This window comes from Maniola jurtina, chromosome 19 (assembly GCF_905333055.1).
Source record: "Maniola jurtina chromosome 19, ilManJurt1.1, whole genome shotgun sequence".
NCBI classification, from domain to species: Eukaryota; Metazoa; Arthropoda; class Insecta; order Lepidoptera; family Nymphalidae; genus Maniola; species Maniola jurtina.
Genome location: NC_060047.1, coordinates 2,188,005 through 2,203,849, shown reverse-complemented (window position 1 = coordinate 2,203,849; position 15,845 = coordinate 2,188,005). Strand labels below are relative to the sequence as shown.

The 15,845-nt window shown below is 35.1% G+C and overlaps 1 protein-coding gene and 1 long non-coding RNA gene across 4 annotated transcripts in view; one reads left to right on the top strand and one right to left on the bottom strand.

The window, feature by feature from the left end:
* The window catches only part of LOC123874752, a 29,506-nt gene that overhangs the window by 7,134 nt on the left and 6,527 nt on the right, over nucleotides 1–15,845 (bottom strand). The window lies entirely within an intron of this gene.
* LOC123874751 (hemicentin-1-like) overlaps nucleotides 2,003–15,845 on the top strand; it is a 156,524-nt gene continuing 142,681 nt past the window's right edge. The window contains exon 1 of one of the 3 annotated variants that reach the window (XM_045920239.1): nucleotides 2,003–2,133. The gene's annotated coding sequence lies outside the window, so the exon portion shown is untranslated. Of the gene's footprint in view, nucleotides 2,328–15,845 lie in introns of all 3 variants that reach the window. The other 2 variants (XM_045920238.1, XM_045920237.1) reach the window with 2 other exon arrangements.

Sequence of the window (15,845 nt, the reverse complement as noted above, 5' to 3'; positions counted from 1 at the left end):
GGTCAGTGGGCCTTGCGCCCTAAAGTGTTTAAAAGGGATTAATTATTTCGTTAACAAGTGTTTAAAAACCGTTTACATTTCCTGTCAGCGTTACAAAGCGGTTGACAACTTAAAAAATGAGCGCAATTTGCTTTTATTTTGCTAAATTGGTACTAAAACTGTCATGGTCGGAGCTAGGCGAGTGTTTCTGTTTTATTGTAACGAGGGAAAACAAAAATAATGGAAGTCTATTAGCTCGAACTTGACTGAAAACAGAAAATTAAGTTTTGCTCTAACACGGAAACTGTTATGGTCAGATTTTTTCTTCTTTTTTTAATTTATAAAGAAAATTAGTCGTGCTATTCATTCCCCTTTTCCCCTCCAATTAAGCGTAAAGCTTGCGCTAGGAGTTAAGTAGGTAAGTACGACAATAGGGCATCGGGGGAGTTTGAACTGCCGGGGCCGACCTTTCGGAATTCAGTCCGCTCCTCAACCGTTGAGCTATTGAGGCTTTGAACATGCAATCATAATCATTGTAACTATCTGAATTAATAGTGTTCAGAATCCTTATAACCTAGTGGTTAAAAGGCTTCGATCTTTTATTATTGGGACCAGGATTCGATACCGGGCACGCACTTCTAACTTTTGAAAGTTATGTGCGTTGTTAACAATTAAATATCCCAATGCTTCAGTTTCACAAGCCGCGGTGAAGGAAAACATTGTGATAAAATCTACGTGGAGCACTTCATGAAGTTTTCAAAGGTTTTTTATACTAAAAAAAGCTAAATTTACACGCCTACACGCGCATGAAGTCCTGCCGAGAAGTTTCTATCGCGTGTCTAAACATAACCTTTTCATAGTTGGGTAAAACATTTGAATACGAAGACTAGGATACAAAAGCTCGATCTTTGCGGATGCTTTTCAACTATTTTCACCTTCCAAAGTGTTTCAAAAGGATTAATTATTTTGCTAGCATGTAGCTTGAAAACCGTTTAACTTCTCCTGTCAACAGCACTATTTACATGGAAGTGTCCTGTGTAACCATGTAGATAATTACTTTCTAAGGTTCCGTATATTGTGAAAAAAAGGAACCCTTAAATAGGATCACTTCGTTGTCTATCACCACGACAGACAGACAAACAGGGATTAAGGCGGCATGTTTTTGGCGGTAGGGTCCCACCTGATCACATCTAATTTAGAAAGCCATGCTAATTACTAATATTACCTATTATATTACGTTTGTCTGTCTGCCTGTAAAGTTGCCTTCAAACTCAAACTACGGAAACATAATATATTATATATTATATTATATTCCGTAGTTTGAAATCAACTTTAAGTACATTTTCACGGATCTTGACATTTGGCAAGAGGTTCCTTGCATCTCGGAGACGAAGACAGGCTGTTTTAATTCCGGAATATCAAAGAGTTCCCACGAGATTGTTAAAAAGTCTAAATACACGCAAATGAAATCGTGGATATCATCTTATAACAGGTGTATAAAACCAGCCACGTACTCATTCAATAATAAAATTCGGATAGGTATTTAATCATCGTAAAAACCGAAAGAAACATCAAAGACGATATACCGCTAAAATACTAAGAAAAATAATTTCCTCACAAAGGGAATCATACAAAATAACAAGTAGATACAAAGTGTACCAGATTGTGTATAATAAGCGAATATTAAGAGAAAAACGAGCTCTTTTCATTGGGAAAACATCGAAAATAATTTCCCGGTACATAAAAGCTGTCTTTACATTATCTTCAGATATTCAGTATCTTAATACCTATTCAGAGAAAGAAAAAAATGCTAAATGCCTCGACGTGCCTCCGTTAAGGATTTCCATTTCACATATTAAAATACTTTTCAATAAGAAATGTGCTCGCTCGTGAAATATGAAATTTTTCCTTACAATCGAACCGGGATGAGTTGCCGAGCGTTGCCGACGACGCCCGAAATCCTCACCTTTGAAAAACAACCGACCATCCCCGTCCAATGCCGAATCAGTGTTCGTTTGAATTCCAACGCATGTGGACGTGTCGCGTTGCGGAATTTACGCGATCTCGAGCTCTTGATAAAATCGAAACGTCTATTATAATTGAATGTGGTTTGATAATTACGCGCCAATGATCAAAGCTGGAATTTGGTTGAATGTAAAACATAATTTTATATTTTCCCAATGAGATATCGTTCGCTTTTATGTTGTGACGGATGATGGAACAGTATTTAACGGTCTCGAAATTTGATTGAATTGTTGGAACTGCTTATTGTTATATGATTTAAAATCGTGTGTTCTTTTGTTAAGTGATTAAGTAGCGATTAGCGATTGTTATGGTTGTGGTATGTAGTAAGTATTATAAGGAGTGTTGTGACTTGTGTCTAGTTAAACGTTTTGTTTTATTAGGTTTTTTGTAGGCCATGGACCGAGCTTAAATTAAGGACGGAATTAGACGGTTCGTAATTTCGTCGACGCATTTCTAAAGCGTTTTAATATTTCAATTTATGTATGATTAGATCATTAGCTGTTTGACCATTCATCGTCAATCACTAAAACTTAATTATTTTTGGTCAATCGTCTAGTTAAGCCTTAATCGCCTTCATTAGTTCGTAAGGTATCCTTAGGGCTAATTCGCACGAGAGCTTTTTTAACGTCCGTTAAAAAAGCGTTCAAATAGAACAAATGCATTCCCAAGGATCTGTTCATACGTCAACGCTTTTTTATCGCGCACTGTTTGTTGTATTGTTAGCGCAACACCGGCTTTTTTAACGCTCGTGCGAATTAGGGCTTAGAGTCTGTTTTACAATCTCCAGATAAACTTTATCTGATCAATAAAGAAGTTATGACAATTTTTGAATTGGGAATCTTTCAAAATATCAATTTTATCTGGCAATCGTGAACCAGACCCTTGAAATACTTATTTATTTATCAAATAAAATTATTTTTTCTTCTTTTGTTTATATTTTGTTAATTCCCTTCCTTTCATTTTAGCAAATTGGTTTTATTTAGGCAAAACTCGGGGCTTTTCTGTACTCTAGTTACTTTAAAGCCAAGTTAAGAACACCGCAGGCTAGACCGCACCGCTTCAAATTACTAAAAGCCGACTGCAACCATTTATTTTAGGTCATACATGATCCTGTTTTCATTTCTGCTGGCATTTTTTAAATTAATGTAGTTAATATTATGTAGACGGTGATTTTCTCTTAATATGTATTAATAAGGTATTAATAAGGTAAGTATAAGTATAACTAAAATCTAATCTATTCCACCATGTAATATTCTTTAGTAAAAAAAAATACGTGATTAAATTAGAAATGAGGACATAGGAGAGCTCCCTGATGCAGTGGTAAGCGCTGTGGTCTTATTAGTGGGAGGCCCCGGGTTTGATTCCTGGCAGGGGTTATAATTACTAAATGGTCTGGTCTGGTGGGAGACTTCAGCCGTGGCTAGTTACCACCCTACCGCCTAAAGCTCTACCGCCAAGCGATTTAGCGTTCCGGTACGATGCCGTGTAGAAACCAAAGGAGTATGGGTTTAATGAAAACTGCCAACCCCTTCCAGGTTATCCCGCTTCCATCTTAGACTGCATCATTACTTACCACCAGGTGAGATCGCAGCCAAGGGCTAACTTGTATCTGAATAAAAAAACCAGAGCAACCGACATTCACGATTCACGATTTTCGGATTTTTTCCTTGTGCTAATAAGACCGACCTACCTACCTGCCTTTCATGATACTAGGTCAACGGGAAGTACCCTATAGGTTTCTTGACAGACACGACAGACAGACAGACAGACAACAAAGTGATCCTATAAGGGTTCGTTTTTTCTTTTTTGAGGTACGGAACCTGTAAAAACTGGAAAAAAATAAAAAAAAACTTAGTTGCGACATTGAAAAAACTGGGTTATAAAAATAACTGCGCGTGGTCGTGACAAATTCAGGGCAAGAATGTAACGAGATCCAGGTTACTCGGTTGGTTTATTTTCTGCACATTTTATTAAGCTGGAAGAAAATGTGGATCTTATGTTTATTTTAGAAAGAATACCACCGTATATTATTTATGGAACACATTTTGTAATTTATAAAAAACGTTTAGTCAAAAAAAAAAAATAAGTTTTTACAAATTATAAAAAATATTTGACTGCAAACTAAGGATTTAAAATCTACATAGATCTTATTAGTAATTCACCAAGCATATTATTAGTGCGCAAGTGTTTCTTTTGATGGTTTGTCCTTCAATCACATCGCAAAAGAGCAACGGATCGACGTGATTTTTTGCATAGGTATAGTTAAAAACCTGGAGAGTAACATAGTAGCCAATCTACTTATAATATGGATAATATGGGTAAAATTTCTATCCCGGAAAATCAAAATATAATATCTCACGGGATTTCAACAAACCCAAATCCACGCAGATGAAATTGCGGGCATCAGCTAGAATTTTAGTAAATGTTTGGTTAAGTATTTTTTTTAAATAAGTAACCATTAAAATATTTTTCAAAGAAGAAGGAAGAATTTGTGGAAAAAATGACTTCGCCGCATAAAAGTATTTGGAAAATTTATTTCACATACTAGTTCTGTTTTATTTGAGAATCAAACATGAATTTCATTTACATTGCTGAAAATTTTCAGTATAATATTATATAATACTTAAGTAGATATTTGACTTGATAGTCATCAAGAGCGCCTTAATTAGACTCAATATTTTCGGTTAAATTTTCGTATAATATGTTACCTATTTAAGAGTCTAAGAATAGACTTTCATTTAAAAGCCTATTTACACATTACGAGTCGACGTTACGATAAATCGTTGAGGAAGTTGAAGAGTTTATCAGTTCTCTTGGCAATTAATGAAATGACCAATCAGATATGTAAATATAGATTTTTGTAGAGAACCTGCTAATTTACTCATTGGAGTCATAATCGCTTGAAAAGGTCTTTATAAATATTGTTTTTCTAAAGCTTGATTTTTGATAATAATGGCTATCATCGCGCCTTATCAAATGAGTTATGTAAGTATCTCTTTTTATTGTACGTTTATTTATGCATTACTTATTCTAAATTTTTGTTAGTAACTAACTAAAAGTATTAACACTTCAATATTTAAAAAAAAAAGTAAAACGCATATTAGAATAGCACCTATAATACCACATTCGTAATTGAACGACATCGTTTCGAATCAAATAATTAATATCGTAAAGACCGACGATATAAAGAAGCTGGCCGGAAATAGCTGGCTGAGGAAGGCCGGGTGAGTGTCGCTCATTAGGGAAGGTCTATGTCCAACAGTGGACTTCCACAGACTGATGATGATGATTTCAGCGATATTAAGTAAGATCGTGTTGGTTGTCAGGGTCGTGACGATAAATTGTCCCATCTAAAAAGCTTTTAGCGTATTATACCTACCTACTTCATCATTATTACGAACAGAAATATAGCCTTCATAGGTAAGGAAAATATGAAATTAATTTACATTTTTATGACTATGAAGTAGCCTAATTTATACCTACACGTGGAAGAAATTTCACAGTTGCTAAGTACCGTGGCGTGTTTCGTAGGAGTTCTGAGTGTTTTTTTGGCTTCCTTGCATGTTTCCATAGCAGTATTAGTTGAAGTAGTGTTCTTAAGTTAGTTAGGAAAATGTTTAGTTTCTTGAGAAAATTATTTCAGTATTTAAACTTCTTTTCTAGCCTTGAGTCGGTTCAAAACCAAAATCCTTTCAAAATAAGGCCACAGGTCGAAGTAAAGAATCACCAAGTGAAGAAAAAATGAAGGTCCACAGCCCATGCGCATAAATTTTCAACTTTTAGAAGCTTTTTTACTTCATTTTTTTTTAAATATATTTATACTACTTGCTTTAATAAGCTATGACCTTTACAAGATACTTGGTCCACTTTCGTCATATTGTGAGCTTGTATAAGAGATGAGCGTTAATTATATTATTTGCCATAAATTAATTGGACTAAAAACTTGCACCAAAACTCCAAACAAGTTTTTCCTTTTAGACATTTTATAGCAATTTTGGCCCATCCTTTATCTGTAAACTTTTCTCAAAAATACTGACCTATTACCTACAGTTTTACCAACATAAATTGAATTCGCCAGTCGGTCGATCGATAGGCAAACCTAAGGGTGCGGTCTCACTAGGCGTATAATTTCCGCTGGCTAGCTATTTGATTATTCTTACTAAAATGCGGTGATAGTCTAATAGCCTAACCTCGACAATCTATACAAGCGAACTGATTTAATTACCTATTACTACAACCGGAACACCGGCCTGTCCGCACACGATTTGTGGGGTTAACGGTAGGGCTGAGGTTGAAGTCAAAGCAAAGTCAACCGTGCAGAATAAGGACAACGCTATACGTAAGCACTAGTGCTTCTCACTCGCATGACAACAAGGTGAGGACCGAGTGATGCCAGCGTGGCAGTGCCAATAGTCGTGTGTTGCGGGCAATGATAAATTTTCACAGGGTGTGAGTGTCGCTTTTTTATGTAGTAGTAGTATTCCATGTTAGTGATTAAGACATTGAAGCGCGTTTCATCACTGCTTTACTACTAGGATTACATCCGTTGCGTACAAGCTTCGCTTCATAAGCCTGTAGACCCTTCCGATGAGACGGTTCAGTCAAACAGTCAGCTGCAATCAAAACGCTCTGTCAGACCACGCCCTTAACTTGAAATAGATTGCGCGTCGCCACTACAAACAGTATTTTACCTTCCCGCTGTGGGGTCTAGGAGGTAAAGTTCTCAAATTAGGCACCCGAAAGTTTGAAATAGTTTTTTTAACTCAATTTTTTATTGTTTTGTAGCCATATTAGTTTTTGTTTTGTTTTCTTATTCTCGTAAATGGATAAGATTAATTGTTTTATAAACATTATAGTTTAATGACCTACGTTGTAATATAAACATAAGATAAGATATCTTTATTATGTATTGTGTTGTTAATTTAATTTTGTTTTATTTTGTACATTTGTATGTACGTTTTAATCAATAAAGAATAAAGGAAAAATTAATAGAAAACGTAACTGTGCAAAATCACAAGTTTGTGGACCCAACGGATTGAGCTGAGTTTATTGTGGGCTCTTCTCAGACCTGGGCGCGTTTGGAACTCTCCTAGCTTTAGTTTTAAGTTTACGTAATTATTTTTATCACCATTACATCATTGTCTTACAAATCACACAATTGTCAATCAAAAAGTGTACAATGGTATCCAGATTTGAGTTAGATGGTTTGAATTCGAATTTCAGCCATGGGCGCTTCTTTATAAGGACTTATTGAGCTGCATCTGTTCGGCATATCTTGTACTGTCATCATTATCGAAAAGTTTTTCGACAAAATAGCAATTAGTTGAACACTTAGGCGGGCCCCCAAGTAGTATTAGCCCAGGGCCCCACAAACTCACGGTCCATCCCTGATTTCAGCTGTTTATCTGAATGTCAGTCCGTCAGGTTATCATCTTATTTGTTTACATAATAGAGATAGCCTTAATTAACCCCCGACCCAAAAAGAGGGATGTTAAAAGTTTGACGTGTGTATCTGTCTTTGGCATCGTAGCTCCTAAATTAATGAACCGATTCTAATTTAGTTTCGTTTTGTTTGAAAGGTGGCTTGATCGAGAGTGTTCTTAGCTATAATACAAGAAAATCGGTTCAGCCGTTTGAAAGTTATCAGCTCTTTCTAGTTACTGTAACCTTCACTTGTCGGGGGTGTTATAAAATTTAATTTACACTTGTATAATAAAGTATATCAGAACAAACGGCTTTTGAATGCAGCATTGCCATATCGTATGAATAGAAATATCTGCGTAGCACGCATAGCTAGATTTCAATATTGATATATTGAAATCTAGCTATGCGTGCTACGCAGATATTTCTATTCATTTTGACAGAAATTTGACAGACGTGCCTGTATGGGTGGAAGCCATTCAAAAAACTGTATGATGGATATTAGATAGTGAGCTTTTTGTTGTCGAGCTTACATCGAAAATGTAAAAGTGATATACCATAAATTCCGATATTGTTTGTAATTCCCATGCGAGAAATTCATTTTTGATATGTGCCTATTGTTTTTTGTTTTGAAATTGTATTGAGCTATCGGGATCCTAATCGGATTACTAACTAAAATCGTAAATATTGTATTGTTTAATATATAAAAATACTGGTTTGTTTATAAATTTTAATTTTAAGTGTTTCTTTATTTAAAGATCATCCCTTGGGGGATTCGGGATATAATATTACGTACCAATTTTTAAAAAAATAAATAAAAAATGTACAGTTAGTACTAACTGTAACTGAATTTGAATAATTCAAATTCAGTTGCAGTAAAATACAAATAAACCTACCTATAGTAGGAAAATCTACAAATAGTAGGTAAATAATAAGTTTTTTATTCAGAAAGTAATAATACAGATTTTCACAAATGTTAAAAATACTTAAATATAAAAATTAGTGTTTCTTATTTTCTACGTCACAATAATAATGAGGATTGAAAATAGTCATCCAAGGTCGTTTATATGACCCAAAGTCGAAATTTTAAAATTTCAGAGTAGGTTTCTGAAAACATAAAATAATTAAATATTATTTCTATTAACGATTTAAAAAAAAATTAAAAGGTCGAATTAACACACGAATATTTATCCCACTCTCATGTGGTCCATCTGAATAAACACTCAATTCAGAGTTATTCTATCTTTATTAGGTGCGTTATTTTTACACACTAAAAATATAATTGTTGGTGTTATTTTATTTTTTGTTCTTTCTGTGTTTATGTTATTTTTTCTGTTGTTTTTGTTATTTTATTGTTTGTTGTTTTTGTTATTTAATTTTTTGTTATTTCTGTTATTTTTGAACATTTTTTAAAAATAGGGTAAAATGTGCAAAATAAATAAATGATAGTTAATATGAGATGGAATAATAAACTATGTAGGTACTACATGTTAAGAAAATTTCTCTTCAAAGGAACCCAGTTCTCAGCATACCTACTCTAATAAAAAATTCAAAAGTTCCCGTACAATGTCTTGAAATATAATTTCATTAGAACGGAGTCTGCCTCGAGCGTCTTGGTAGACAGTTTTAATTATTCTTACTTTGCTATTTAGCTTTACAATGAGCGATCTTGATACAATACTTTAATGAACTCTTTATAGCTTTTAGACGAGAATAATGTAATCAATTTACTGTTTACTAGAGGATGCCCGCGGCTTCACCCGCCTAGATTTCGGTTTTTTAAATCCCGCAGGAACTCTTTGATTTTCCGGGATAAAAAGTAGCCTATGTCCCTCCCCGGGATGAAGCCCATGTCTGTACCTCATCAAAATCGGTTCAGCGGTTGGGCCGTGAAAACGTAGCAGACAGACAGACAGACAGACAGACACACTTTCGCATTTATAATATTAGTATGGATTAACCGCCGACCCAAAAAGAGAGGTGTTATAAGTTTGACGTGTGTATCTGTCTGTGGCATCGTAGCTCCTAAACTAATGAACCGTTTTCAATTTAGTTCTTTTTGTTTGAAAGGTGGCTTGATCGAGAGTGTTCTTAGCTATAATCCAAGAAAATTGGTTCAGCCGTTTGAAAGTTACCAGCTCTTTTCTAGTTACTGTAACCTTCACTTGTCGGGGGTGTTATAAATTTTATATAAACTTATAAAACTTAAAAAAGGTGTGATACACACGTCAAACTTATAACACCTCTCTTTTTGGGTCGGGGATTAAAAACGAAACAAAAAAGACGTCATCACGTCAATTCATGATGAACACGGCTGCTCGGAATAGAGTGATCCCACAAAGAAGTATAAAATACGCTATCACGGAAATAGGGAATGTCCCATGTGAAACAAAAGCACTGACGACAAAGACAATTACCGTCAAAGCGCACGACACTGTTTGTCGTGTCCCGCTGTCCCGATTGCAAAGAGAATTTCTTTCGATCCCAATTTATTTTGCAACAGCACAATACGCTGTCTACGGGCTGAGTTGCCCTGATTTAAAAGTTTATACCACGACTCCACGAGCGTGCAATGTGCATGCATGAAATTTTGAAGCTCATGCAAGCAAATACGAATGCATGGAAGCAACTTTCAGACTTGCTTTATTCTATAAATACCTAATTAATTTTTAGTAATGGCTTAGTCCGCGTGGATTTAGGATTTAATAAGCTTTTATTTTCTCGGGGTAAAAGTATTCTGGGTTCTTCTGAATGCTCTATTATTTTGTAGAAAACAATTTGAGTAGTATTTTTTGACAGTCAAAAATTAAACACACTCATCTTGAATAAGAGACATGGTTTTTGAACATAGTTCAAAGCGTGGAAAAATGGATTTAATACTATTCAAAATAAATCAATTATACTTTGCCTTGAACGTTATTTGTATGCAAGGGCAAAGTTATCCTCTGTTTACTCCGAGATCGTATAAAAAATTGGTGCTCACTTCGCTTGGGCCTGGATGTTCGTTGCCACACATCAGTGTTTTCACGTATTCACTACACACGGGTAGTCTACATGGTTTAATAGTTAAGTCTGGTCTTCATGGTTTAATGGATCTAACGGTTAAGTCCACCACGCTGGCCAAGTAAGACTGGTAAACTACACACATCCCTAAGAACATTATGGAGAACTCTTAAGCATGCAGGTTTCCACACGACGTTTTTCTTCACTGCCAAAACGAGTAATAATAATAATTAACTGATAATATTGCCTCATAATTCCGAAAAGTTAAGAGGAGGTTTAAGATTATGCATTTAGAAAAAGTAATTAAAAATTCTTAGGCGAACTGATAATTCAAATTTTGTTAAAGCCGCTAAAATCCTCTTAATAAGCCGAGATTTAAAACGAAATCCGGCGAGTTTTTCGCCGAAATGAAATTAGCCGAAAAAGGCGGTGCCATTAAAATTACATTAGCATAAATAAGAATGCTAATCTAAGGAATAAATCTTGGGCGGGGAAATAAAAATAATCCTTGGACCCTTCAATGGTGCCATGACAGATTTCTTTTTGCCCTGTTTTTCTTTAATTTTCTGTACTAATTAAGCACTAATTATACGGCCGTAATCCTTTGCCTCTTCTCTTGATTGACTGTAAACGGCTATACGGGTTTTAATCATTCAAAAACGTTTTAATTTTAGTAATTATAGCCCCAGATTTAAAGCGTTCGTTGGTGGAATTACGTTAATTTTGTTAGTTTTTTTAAAAAGTTGCTATGTTTTTATTTGAGAGAGTAAATAATTAGGAACTTTTGTATATGTATTTGGTTATGTAGTAAGACTTTTTAAATAACTAAGTAATTTGTTTTTTTGAACAATATTTGTAAAGATAAAACCGCCTTACATCGACTAAATACGAGTGTATAGCCTTTACATTCTAATTAAAATGTAAGCACAAATTCACGGTTTTCGGATTTTCTCTTTACTTGTGCTGAGACCTCTACTTACCTAACACGAGAGCTATCTCATAAATTGAACTAGTCACAAATATGAAATTTCCTTATATAAAGTGCTGTTTTAACAAGTGTAAATTAAAAATTTATAACACCCCCGACATGTGAAGGTTACAATAACTAGAAAAGAACCGATAACTTTTAAACGGCTGAACCGATTTTCTTGGATTATAGCTAAGAACACTCTCGATCAAGCCATCTTTCAAACAAAAACAACTAAATTAAAATCGGTTCATTAGTTTAGGAGCTACGATGCCACAGATAGATACACAGATACACACGTAAAACTTATAACACAAAAATGAATACTGAAAACAACGATTTATAAAATAGTTTGAAACTGTGACCAAAATGAACGAACATTTATGGGTTTTTTTTCACGGTTTATTGCGATATTTTAACTCGGAAAAGAAATATATTTCCATACACCTAAAATATGATGTTCCTAAATATGTACGGAACCGCATTTTTATAATTTGAGATTTATTAGTTTCGTATAGATTTTAGTCCTATTTCCAAAAACATCAGATATTTAGGCGGTTCTGTTTTCGATATTCATTCTGTTCAGCGTACCGCAAGATAATGGCGGGGAGGGACCTCAGAACGTAACGTTGTCGGTCGGGAACAGGCTCTAATGCCCTGGAAGGACCCTTCTTTGGGTGAACGGCGATGCTGAATCTTTTATTAGCCCCGTGAATGGACGGTCAGTTCACATAACCGTCATTGACATCTGTTTTGATATTACGCCATCGGCCATCTCGGCCAGGCTTTCCGGCGATTTGGGACCGATTTCACGTGTTTTTTTCTTTCCCTTATAAACATAGTGTTTTGTACACGTGGAATATTGGGCCGATTTTTGATGAAGGTGAGCATACTGGACACTTTTTGTCCATCGCGTCGTCTTGCTGCGAATATGTACTGACGCTATAACTAGGTAACCTTAGGGCGCGTTCACACCTAACTTTGTCGTGTAGTCATCCACCGACTGTGAGCGAGCGTTACTTAGTTTTTTATTAACCCCCGACCCAAAAAGAGGGGTGTTATAAGTTTGACGTGTGTATCTGTCTGTGGCATCGTAGCTTGTAAACTAATGAACCGATTTTAATTTAGTATTTTTATTTAAAAGGTAGCTTGATCGAGCGTGTTCTTAGCTATAATTCAAGCAAATCGGTTCAGCCGTTTGAAAGTTATCAGCTCTTTTCTAGTTACTATAACCTTCACTTGTCGGGGGTGTCATACATTTTTAATTTACACTTGTTTTATTAATAAGTATGAGAGTGTCAACTGTCAAAGTATTTTTGGTATGATAGAGCTATTGGGTAAATCTTGGGAACGAAAGAAAGGGACCTCGCTGATACAACTTCGCCCACGTCTACGCACGGTGCAAGCTACGCTTTTGATTATAATGATGACGATGAATGATACATGTGAGCTAAGAAGCCAAGTTAAAAAATTGGTTGTCTGTAAAGTCGGTTTACTGACGATAGTTGAACGTGACAACAAAGGCCGATTGTGCTTCTTTGTCGCTCGTTCCTCGCTCTCGCTTGCACTTCAAGCCTTACATGGAACGCCTCAGAGCGAGGTAACGCCGCATGAGTCATGTTTTTTCGTGCGTGCAGCCGGCTCTATCGAATTATAAGACGTTGTCACGTCAAAAAGTCGTGAGTATGAGATTACTCTAGGATTTCTTGTTCGAAAACTTTTGTCATTTTACCTTTGCCCTGCTACGCACATTTATTGTCACTACGATACAAGCCAGGTAACTTTAAAAGTAGATAAGTAAAACAAAGAAAACAATATAATAGCAAAGTTTATAAAAATCTTAGCAAAGTTAAAATAATGATCGTTTTCGCTATGGGACCGATTTCACTTTCTTTTTATTTTCTTATACAGAATAATAAACCTAGCTTAGAGGAAGTAGGCGTGAGATTACAAAAGGACTGCCAAAATTATTAACGCTACCACTCGTGGGTTAATTTTCTGTGCGTCTATTTTATTTCTCACTCCGATCAGCCCTCTTATTTAAACATTTACTATAATTGGTTGAATTTAATGACATTCTTGCTGCAAATGTACATTTTAGCCAATAGTGAAAGAGTGTCAGCCAATCAGAGTTGATTGCACTTGTCACACTGTAGCTGTCAAACTATGGCGGACAATAATACAAAAGTACCTCGTTACCAGTACAAAACTGTCCAGCAATTTCTATTACTGTCCTGTTGGATAGTCATAGTCACAGTCATAGTCATAGTCATTAAATTACATAGTAAAAACTTTATATCGCACGACTTGTCGTTACGGTGAACGCGCGCTAATACACGTTAGGGAAGCGTTGCTGAGTCGGCGAATATGAATGTATTGTGCGTCATCAGGATTTTCGTTCGCAGCGCCTTCCTCGGGAAATTGACTGATGCGTGGACCGTTTTTGCTATATTGCTTTCTGTATAAATTGGTCTCGAAAATCTATGATTAAGGTAGGGAGTTTGAAGGCTAGGTTTTACAAGAAAAGAAAATAAAATGTACAGTAAAAAGTTCTATTTCGTAATCGTAATACAAGACGTGGTTCAATCAAAATGTAATGTTGTCTATCTGAACTACAGCGTTTGCCCAATTTTGACATAATTGTATCTTTTTTAACCCCCGACCCAAAAAGAGGGGTGTTATAAGTTTGACGTGTGTATCTGTGTATCTGTGTGTCTGTGTATCTGTGTATCTGTCTGTGGCATAGTAGCGCCTAAACGAATGAACCGATTTTAATTTAGTTTTTTTTTTGTTTGAAAGGTGGCTTGATCGAGAGTGTTCTTAGCTATAATCCAAAAAAATTGGTTCAGCCATTTAAAAGTTATCAGCTCTTTGCTAGTTTTCTTGTAGAAAAGAAGATTAACTAACCGTTAGGCAACCGGTGACCCCGCCGTACAAACGAAGGAAGCACAACTATCGACCCACTATCGACCAAATCTCTGTAATTACACGTCACGCACACAAACTCAACATAAATTCTACGAAACTGGCCACTTAACACCTTCCGATACGCATTTGACACAACGTAGTGATTATATTTTTTTGTTTGACACTTCAATGAAATAATTTAATTTTAAATCGTATCGTAATCGTGCTGTGCAAATTACACAACTTCGAATTGAAGTCTAGGGTTGTCAGAAAATAAATGGGGTAATTTTGCCTAAAAATGAGCAATTTTTTTTTCATTATATTTAGACAAATTTATATTTTATTTTTGATGACAATCATAATATAACTAAGCGAAAAAGGCTGTTTTGTTAATTAAAAGATTTTAAATTGATATTGAAATTTAACTAAAACAAAACTTATTACTAAATTGTAGTACATTTAATATACCAGTCTCCGTCATAATAGCTGCATGCCAAATTTATCATGAAGTACCTAGGTACCTACGTAATTGGTGTACGTACGTTGGACAGATAAAAACATACGTTTTTATCTGTCCAACGTACTTACCATGTTGTCTTCTATGTTTTTTGTAAATGTATATGTTTGTGTGTGCAATAAAGAAATAAATAAATAGGTAATCAAAATCTTACTACATTAATAATATTATTTAGTTATAGTTAGTCCATGATAGGTAGTAGGCACCCACCAAAACAACCTTAGCGACGAACGGAGGACTCGTCACGCGTGATGTGGTCAAAGATGGGACGCTATACGGATAGCTAGAATATTTATCTTTATTTAGGTATTTTTTAAGGTCATAAATGTCAGAAAACACAAGACAAATAAAATATGAACCCATTTTGAATAAATAACTTTGAATTTGGCTTAGAGAAAAAAAAAACCGCTACCCAAGAGCCGCTTTGTGTAATTTGGTAAGAGATCTACGATATAGGGATGTAAACTTGCCCGGTGTATAACACCAAAAGTAGTGAATAGTCTACTAACCCTGCGAGATACGCTAAATAAAATCGCTAACTGGTACATACTTGGATTATTATTAAATATTTTTAGTGAATATATTGCGTTTTTACATTTGACTTTTTAACTTTTTTATTTTTAACTGTCAGGATTATATAGTAAACATGGTGATGGGCACCCTGTTAAGCAGAGATTTTCAATAAGGCCAGAGGCCCTATACTGTAATTAATCAAAATTATGTAAAAACAGAGTAGGTAAATTTTAATACGTTGCAATCGATAAATTATTATTTTCTAGCATCGAACATCCATCGATTTGTAACTATCATAATAAAGACTAATCTAATGAGATCTCATTTTAAATAATCATCGTGAAAGGGAAAAATAGGGAAAAATAGGAAAATAGGCAAATTTTCATATGTGAATGGTATCATTCCATAACGCACACATACTCATCAACTGACAGTTGCCCTGCTTCATTTGACTTTTCGGAGCATACCATCCTGAGTATTTATTCATCCAAGCCGTTAGGTTCATAATTTTAT